General features: G+C 37.0%; 1 long non-coding RNA gene across 1 annotated transcript; it reads left to right on the top strand.

Annotated features, from left to right (window-relative positions):
• The first annotated feature begins 803 nt into the window (after nucleotides 1–803).
• Nucleotides 804–5,790, top strand: LOC126927366 (uncharacterized). The gene is made up of 2 exons (XR_007715419.1): nucleotides 804–997; nucleotides 3,943–5,790. It is a non-coding gene; the product is annotated as an uncharacterized LOC126927366 (long non-coding RNA).
• The last annotated feature ends 3,859 nt before the right edge of the window (nucleotides 5,791–9,649 follow it).

Genomic DNA, 9,649 nt, shown 5'->3' on the forward strand with positions numbered 1-9,649 from the left:
ACCCTGGTTTAGGTGCACCAAATACGTTGAAAGATCCGTCGACATGGCATTAATACCTCTCCCAAAGGAAAGCACACCGGGATCTTAATAGTCGTATCGTGTAGCTGGAGCGACATTACAGATCCCCGCTTTATGTCCTCGGAAAAACGTATCTTTCGTCGGGGGCGTCCGTCCTTCTTGCACCGCGATCGCGTCTTCGAGAATCCATTCCGTAGCGGCAAAGACTTCCTGCACCGCTTACGCGGATGTTACCTCCACACCCACGTTTTATATATACTCCTCGTCCGCATATGTACCTGGGCCACGATATCCAGCCGCGTACATATGCGTGCAACCGGGGATCACGTATAACTGTGTGTGAGAAGAAGAGAAGCAACCAGCCTTTAATACATATATATATGTGTGTATGCACACATATATATGTATGTGTATACGCGCATATCCTGGAATACGAGGAGCTCTAATCCCCTTTTAGAGACTCGGCTCATACCACGCATTGCGATATGCCTTTGACGGCCGCTCCTGCGACGCTATTGGCTCCGCGTAATCTCGTGTAAGTTGGGTTGCCTAGCCACAGGATCCTTGGCTCCCGGGGCCCGTTCACACATGTGCAATCCCGGGACACGCACGCCCGTTTTAGTTTCCTTTGCCCTTCGCCGCCCTTCGCCACGATCGATACGGCAGTTCCCTGACGTACGGCTGCGGCGCATGCCCTTCGACCGTACCGTAGTCAAGCTTATCGCGGCCACCGCCAGAGCGCGCACGGCTACGTTTCCGGAGTCTTGCTGGGTTAAAGAATTTTATAAGGATGAGTGAGTGGGATGAGAACAACGATTTGTTCGTTTTGTTCTGTTGAGGAAAGGTCGTAGTGGCTGGTTTTATGATATAATTGCTTGACGGTCTTAGAAAAGGTTTTAAATGAGCAACGACAATTATATTTGGCAATTTGGTGTAATAGTGATTTTGGCTTTTTAATTTTATGGACGACTTAAATCAGGTAGGTGAATTTTCAGGAAATTATTAAGTACTTTACTCGATCTTGGGAAGAAGAATTTTACTATTTAATGGTAGCTATATTATATGTGTTTTCCAATGACTTCATCTTTAAGAATGTAATTTTGATTTTCTGGAGAAAAAGCGAATGAAAATTTAGTGAAACAATGAATTTCTATTAATATATTCGAATAATAACTATGACAGAATTGATCGATTTAATAGATTCGAATGTAATACTAAAAGAATGAGTTTATAGTTACTTTACGTCGATCGAATTTATTCGATTTTTTTGGAAGCTTCCGTTAGCACCTGCACGTAGGCAACCTCGTGTATGAACTCTTCTACGCTACCGAAACAGGTAGTCTTACAGGGATCGTCTTTATCTATGTATTACTCATTTATTATTCCCTTCCTTCTAATTTTGTCATTATTAGATTGCGGATGATTGTCATATACCAATTACGAACATAATTAAACAAATGAAACACAAATAAAAATTTCCTCCACCCACTAAATATTATAATTATTATTAGATATTTGATGTATTCCTGCATATCATGCCCATTCTACAAATCTATAATTTTTTAGTTTCCCATAAATGCATAAACATCCGCAATCTATTTAATCCTATTTAATCCTACTAAAATTCTTGAATTTTTATATTTCGATCTTGCATCACAGTTAGCAAACAAAAAATATCTGCAATGTTTTCAGAAGATGAACTCAACATAAAATTCACACAAGAAATTATGACATACTAATGCATAACCGTTTTTAGTACGTCACCCAAGCTGAAGATATTTCTGATATCAGAAAAGTCGAGTCAAAAATGACCGAAAAAACGTAGCACGGATAAAATTCTTTTTTTCCCAATAAAAATCGGTTAACAGACCAAAACTCTCGTTATCCCGCAAGCGATGACCCAAAAGCGAAGATACACGTGCGTCGCCGCAGTTCGCCCTTGTCCCGCCGCCACCGACTTAAGAACACCGATCCGCGGTCTTGTGTACACGAAAAGTGCGCTCGCTCCGTGTTTTTTCTCGTCCGTCCAGTTTTATCGTAATTGCCAGCTTTACGTAAGGCTGTTTGTACATGTGTTATCATGAAATACGGCGGTATTTGTACAATTGTTTGCTCCCTCTCGCCGCGGCGACGCCACCTTCTGCATGACCACGGACGAAAAAATTCCGGACCAAGGTTTAGAATTCGCCGAATCGTTCGAACGAATTTCGTATGATATTCGTGTTACGAGTCGATTATAGTCGATGACGACAATGTAAGGAGTAAAGAGATGTGTGATTCACGTGTTTGAGCCAGGTGTTTGCAAGCTGACAGTTCGGTGTCGCTGTGGCGAGACCCGAATCGCCGTGACAACCTCGAGACGAAGATAAGAATAGGATCTTTGACGCTAAGACGGCTGATTAGACTCGTCGGCGTAATCGTAACGACGGTGTGCAATTAGCCTGCTTCGGTTTGGCTTCCTGCTCAGACTTCTGACTCGGTTTCGGGAGATTCCATGCTTCACGATGGTCTAATTTTAAATAGAATTTAAAATCGTCGTGATACCACACTACCATACTATGATACATGATACTATGATACACGGTAGATCTCCATTTAATTTGTCCATATAATTAATTCGTTCGCATAATAGCAGCTCACGTTCAGATATGTCAATTCTACTTCTAAAGTCAATTTTACTGTAAACAACTGTACTTTGTTTAATAAGCCACTTATTTTGAATTATTAGTTATTTATGTTAAATTATTACGTCGTAATATCGTGAAATGTCCAGCGTTTATTTTACCTTTCTTATACTCGGCGGAATTTTATAAAGAGTATCATATATTTCAAAGAGTATCACGAGACGTAAAAGCCACGTTTTCCGTGGCAACATGCTGGAAGGGACCCACGAAATCTGTGTTCTTTTCGCGTAATCCCATCCGATGTGGCCGCGTATGCCTTCGAACGGGAGATCGATCATCCTCCGTAGAAAATTGTCCGAGCAATTTGCGATCATTCACGATCCTCGTCGAGGCACGAAAAACGAATCCTGTTTCCAGACATAGACCAACGTGCCAGACCGTGTGACATAATCCTGTCGGACGCTTTGTCCCGCCGGCTGATCGCGCGCGTTAGGACACGGATCCCGAGGGAGGACGTTAACCGTTCCCATAAATACCAAAAAGCAAACTTATACCAGAAAAGAAAAACCAGGGATGTGCTACAAATTTCTATTTATGTATTATTGGTGCTAAAAAAATATCTGGAATGTCATAAAAAATAGAATTTTACCGTATCAAAAATCTCTTATTATGCATGAATATAAAATCATTGCGTATGTGCAAAGTACTATAAAGAAATAACAAAAAATATGTGGTACAGTAAAATTGATCTTTAATGTGTATACGATATAACAATGATACAAAGTATGCAGTAAGGAAGTACGAAATTATTCCGAATTACCTGAGTATTTATTTATTTTTCGTAATAATTTAATGTTGTAATCTAATAAGAAGCCTATGCGTAAGCGCCACGATGATTCTCGTGTATAAAAAGTTACTAAAAAAGTATTTGGTACGACGAATCGATGTGAAGAAACAAATGTCAATAAAACATTTATATTTTATAATAAGTAACCTAAATCTATAGCGATAATTTTACAAGAATATAGCAGGTACTACTTTCAATCAAGTTATCAATTTGCCATTAATTTTTTTAAAGTTCATAATTCGACAAAAATTCCCATATACGTAGTTACTATGAATGTACGAAAATAGCCGAATACTTATGACTCGGCACGTTCGTATTCCCCTTCCTTGTCGATTTGAACGAGTATCCGTGCCTTTTATCCGCATTTGATTAAAAGATTCTTGTCAGCCTCTCGATAGCTTGTTGGAAAGGAACTTATGATTTTCTCTGGTTACCGGATTGATCTGGTTCCAGGAGCTTCACGGTGCCTAGCTGATAAGGCGGTTAAACATTCGTCGTTCGAAGCCGGCAGAAACGAGAGCTCGGAGGAACGTAAAGTGGTGCGTGATAAAGCGAGGCTGCTTGTTTGCCGCTGATTTTGCCGTGGCAATGAATGGGGTAGCGTGTGATAATGCTTGAGAGATTGTTTGGAAATGAAGGATTTTCGACGAGGTAAATTTTGCATGGGACGATAGTATTGTCGAGCTGGTGGCTTTTTGCAAGAAATATCTTTGCTTAGGTTTTGTTAGGCACAAGCGTTGTTAATATAGATTTATGCACTTGTTTTTGATAGAAATCTCAATTGTTGTCAATTTTGGTGTAATAGCTATATGCATTAATCGAATGGACATGTTTTGATTTAGTAGTCATATGCGTTAGGTAGATGAATATGTTGCGATGTAATAGTCATATTGTTTATTGTCTATGCAATTTAATATTTTAATTTAACGGATGAATGTTTTAATATTGTGATTTAATATTGCAATTGACTTTTCAAAGTCTTATTGAATAACTAGATACTGGAAACAAGCCGGAGAAAACTATGCCTCAGTTGAAGAAAGATACTTTAAAATATATTACGTCATTTACGATTACGTATCTTTTATTATAAGCTTCATAAAACAATGCATCAGATGTAAGGAAGGAAAGAATTCTGACTTTGTATTTTTGTTCTTTAATAGAGGAAAAGTGACAGCACCTTTCCCAATTTGTACGCGTTCAGCTTAGAATTCAATCAAGGGCTGACTATTAAAAGTGTTTCATTTCATATATTATTACCTAACACCCTAAGAAATAGACTTTTATAGCAAGCATCAAAAATTTCGCTACACGATAAACGGTATAACTTCCACCCTAACCACATGTCAAAAATCAACAACAACAAAAAAAAACCCCAGAAATTAATTCCAAAACCTGACCATCCATCAATCACGTAAGTATCATCAACCATGGTCCCAATAAAGAAGAAGCGTATACCAGATCAGAAGTACATCATAGGCCCAATAACGTCCCCGGAAGAAAAAAGATTCACATACACAAAGGGATACATGTCGAGAAAGCGAAAGAAGGACGAAGAGAATCTGTTCGTAAAGGGCAGCGGATTCGATGGGTGGAAGAAGCGATAAGTGGAGGAACGAAAAAGGGTCTGGGTCGCGTGAATCGAGGGCAAGAGTGGCGCAGTAAGAAGAAGCAAAAGCAGGTCAGATGCATCTCCTGCATGGACGCAGGTCCTTTCGAGTTTATTCGTCCAGGTCAGAAGAATGGACCCCCGAATCCTTTTCGTTGGTAATTCAGGACGGGGCCCAGCTGCAAAAACCGTCGTCCCCCGTCGTCGATGATCACCGTGCGTTCTCTTACCCTCAGGAAAGGATACCGTCTCTCTATGGGGGGACAAATCTTTTTTTATATCTTAGATCCTGGCCGATCATTTTTTTACGAACCCTTTTACCAACGATGCCATCGGAGAAGGAGCGTTGCGCCCCTTCTTGCGCAACTGTCGCCTTCTTGTCTCTACGCTCTCTCCTTTCTCTAATGGTTTCTATCTCTGTTAAGGTTCGTTCGGGATGAATGGGTCAGATCGAGGAAGATCTCTCGTGGGTCAGATCACGCGCAACACGTACGCGTGAATTGTGCTGCGATTTTAAGAATGGAAAAATTGTTCTTTGAGGATGGAGGATGTTTAGAGGATGATTTGTTTCTCTTTGGATTTCTCGCACTTTTTAGTCGATGTTGTTTGAACCTTAGACAGTTATGGCATATATTAAAAATATTATTGTAGTATTATTAAATATATTACACAAAAGAACAAGAAATAGAATACAATCTGCGATGAATGTTTTGTTTCAATTTCTTACTACGATGAACATATGTTTTAATGTTTTAAGGGTATAAAGAAATATATATATTTTTGCAAGACGTTCTCTGTTTAACGATTAATGTTTTGGGGACAGAAATAAAGAAATTAAATTAAAATATTAAGATTCTATATCTTGTCGTCAACAATTATCGGTTCATTGCAAATACGAACATCGATAAATATAAACCAAATAGAATGACGTATATACGTATTTATTTTCTAAAATGTACAGCAATAACGAAACCATTCTTTCTTTTCTTGGAACAGATCGCGTTAATTTTACAGTAAAAATTGCCTTTTTATAGGATGTACAAAGACTCTTAACATCGCAAACCACATTACTATCTTGTTCATTTAAATTGATCTCGTATAATTATAGCATTAAAAAGTTGAACAATTACAATTACGAACATACTAAAATGCATAACTAGATCAACATCGATGCGTATTTCACAGTTATTTCATTTCACGATGAAAGTGTCAAAGTTGAAAGAATTATTGGATTTACTGGTGGAAAATTTTATTCGAAATCGGCTTGACAAGCTAAATGGTGACAAACGACTATTGTCCAGTAACGGGTATTAAAAATCCCAACGACTGAAAGACAATCGAGAACAGGTGGTGTAAGGGCTTAACTTTCGTCAGGATATCGTGACTACTGGTCAGTTTGTTCGATAGTTGGTGCCAGCCAGCACGGATGGCCATATACCTGGTACGCCTTACAGGGGCCTTGGTACCGAGCTGTACCAAGAGGGCCACCGGTCAATACCTCCAGACCTTCGGAACAACGCGAAAAACGTAAGCAGAGAATGCCAGCTAAGCTTGGTCTTTGGTCGAAATCGAGCCTCGTGCATGGTACCGAACCGTGGACTAAATAGCATGCGATCACGGATCACGAGCAACTTCGATGATACTTCGTTTGACAACGACGAAGATTTGTGGATAAATGGATGAGTGAGATTTAATGGATCGGGACGTTTGTTTAACAGTGGAAATACCAAAACTTTTTTACGGTATCTCCTAACTTTTGTAATTAGGTATTCTTTTTTTTTTTTAAAAAAGTATGGTTTAAGTTTAGTCTTCAATCCCTAGTACATTATTTCTTTAGTAGATTATATTTTAATATAATAAATGCACAACTATTTCATCGCTGCAACAACTCCTCAAGCTCATGTAAAGATATTCATTCTCCACTAAACCGACCATATACCATCAAGCAAGCTTTCGACAAGGATTTATTCTAATTACGTACAACCATAATAATAATAATATATTGACCGGAAAACCTCAATTGAACGTCTATCATCCATCCGTATCGTTTCATCGCATCGCATACTATTATTTACTAGACCATCGATGTCATGCAACTAGAATTAAATGTATTATTCGAATAACATTTCAAATAAATGGAATTATTCGGCAAACATGAATCGCTGTTTTATTCGAATAAAAATACGTTTGAACAATATTTTATTGGAACAAAGATTCATTCGAATAATCCCTTATCGGAATAAAAATTCATTCGAACATAAGTTCCTTTCAATAATAATTCACTCGAAACAAATGTGAAAGTACTAAACCAACCGTACTTGAAATCAAAACTATGTGCCTGTGTTTCTTTGCCAGATTTGAGGGAAATCCCTTTTTCCCTACCCTTTAGTAGTTCTCTCTTTGGAAATTACCTCCGGAACGCAAGACAGTCGAAAACGTAGACAGACGTGACTTTCGAGCGCCCTTTCGACTATACTAATTACCATCGACCGGGGAATAATGAATTGTTTCCAGGCCTGAGGCAATAAATATCGTTCCTACGTGCGCGACGACGATGCTACGTACGCGCTACATCCCTGGTTCTCGTGTGTATTTAGAGTCATGCATGCATGGGGGCCGATACACGTAACGATGCAGCTTTCTATCGTTGGCAAACGGTTCGCTTATTATCGAAGATCGGATTCGCGTGCGATACACCTAAGCACGTGTGCGCACGTAACCGTGATAACGGGTGTCCCGATGCAACCGCTGATGTTAGACGATCAAGTTGATTGTTATAGGTGAAAGGGGGTTGTTTAGTGCATGGTAAATTTCTTGATTTATTTAGACGTGGTTGTCTGTTGCTTGGGGGCAGTATTGAAGAAAATTTTATTCTAATAACAGATAACGGATAAAATTAAGGAACAAAGTTTTACTTGTTAGTAGCGAATAGATATCCAATCACTGACAGAATTATTTAAGCAAGCAAAGTAATTGAATAATGCTATGGTGCATCGTTTAAATAGCTAGAAAATGTAGAAGATTGGCATTTCATTTGGTATAGAAATAAAGCTGGTTCAGTTAGTAGTTCAATTAGTGGTCTAGGTATTATAGAACTGATATATGCATGATCATAGAACTGATACACGTATATGTGACTGCTAGAATTGTTAAATATTAAAAATTAATTTAGATATTAAGTATTAAATATCAATCCCATTTTATTTCATCTAAAGTAGAAGTAGAACAGGTTTGAATCGATCTATGAAATTGAATTCCTTTAAATATTGACACATTTTTGTTAATTATTTAGATAGTTAGTGTAACTATTATTCATTAAGGATAGTTAAATCTGTGCAGATGAATTGTTTTAATAATGTAATTTGAATTTTTTATATCACTTACTTGTCTGATTAAATCGCTAAAATTATAGATAGATTTGAGAATTACTCATATAAAATCTGTCATAATCAATATTTGGATTGTCTTTTATTTCCAACAATATCAAAAACATTAAGAATCATTGAACGAAAGAACATAAATAAATCTTGAATTAATTAATCCTTATTAATTTTATTAATAACTTCAGAAAAGTTTTATCATTGGATGTAAAATAGAAATTGTTCAAAGATAATAGAGAAATGAAAATTTAAAAGAATAGTTAATTTTTAAATATAATGTAAGTAAAATAATATTTATATGAGTTTACTTTAATAATACACTGGTTGTATGAAATAATCTACATTATCAATATTCATCGATCGTTGTTTCTTTCGTTCCACGTTTGACTCTCACTTTTTTCTTTCCCGTTTTTCTTTAATCGATATGTCCTCCTTCCACGCTGTCAGTTAATTATTTTCTTTTTAGTCTATCTTCACCACAATTACTCGTCTCTTGTCTTCGCTTATTCTTCACAGTCCATCGTTTCTTTTATTTTCCATTTCCCTGATCTGCAATTAATTAACTACTCTTCTTCCTTTCTTCCTTTTATTTCACTACGATCACTTTTACTTCCTCTTCTTTAATTAGCCATTTTCCTCCTTCTAATTAATATATTCCGTTATTTTTTCATTCTCTACGATATCGAATTAACTATATTAGCTCGTTGCTGTTAACATAATCATGGTTTTCTCGTTTAAAAATTAAATATTCTTTCTTTTTTCCTCCTTTCTTGTAATCTCCTTCTTTAGCGTTTAGCTTTCTTTGATCCTAACTTCTCTATTCCATTAAAACTCTGGATCTAAGATTGTCTTTTTTTTGCTTCTTTCTAATAAAATAAAACAATCACATGGAAAGATATGATCTTCGAAACAATCGAACAAGAACAATTTTTTGATAACTTAAATCCTTCTTGAGATACTCCACTGTTTCCAGTTATACGAATATATTATTATAAATAAATATATTCATTTATTTAATATACATATAAAACAATCTCCATTTACAAATGGCGGTTGATCTTACCAAACACAATATTACCAAAAATACAAACTCCTTGTAAATCTTCCAAATGGGAAGCATGTAAATAATGGGTTAAAAGACCCAAAACCCAGTAACTACGTAGCCTGTGGTTGA

The sequence above is a fragment of the Bombus affinis genome, chromosome 2, assembly GCF_024516045.1.
Source record: "Bombus affinis isolate iyBomAffi1 chromosome 2, iyBomAffi1.2, whole genome shotgun sequence".
NCBI classification, from domain to species: Eukaryota; Metazoa; Arthropoda; class Insecta; order Hymenoptera; family Apidae; genus Bombus; species Bombus affinis.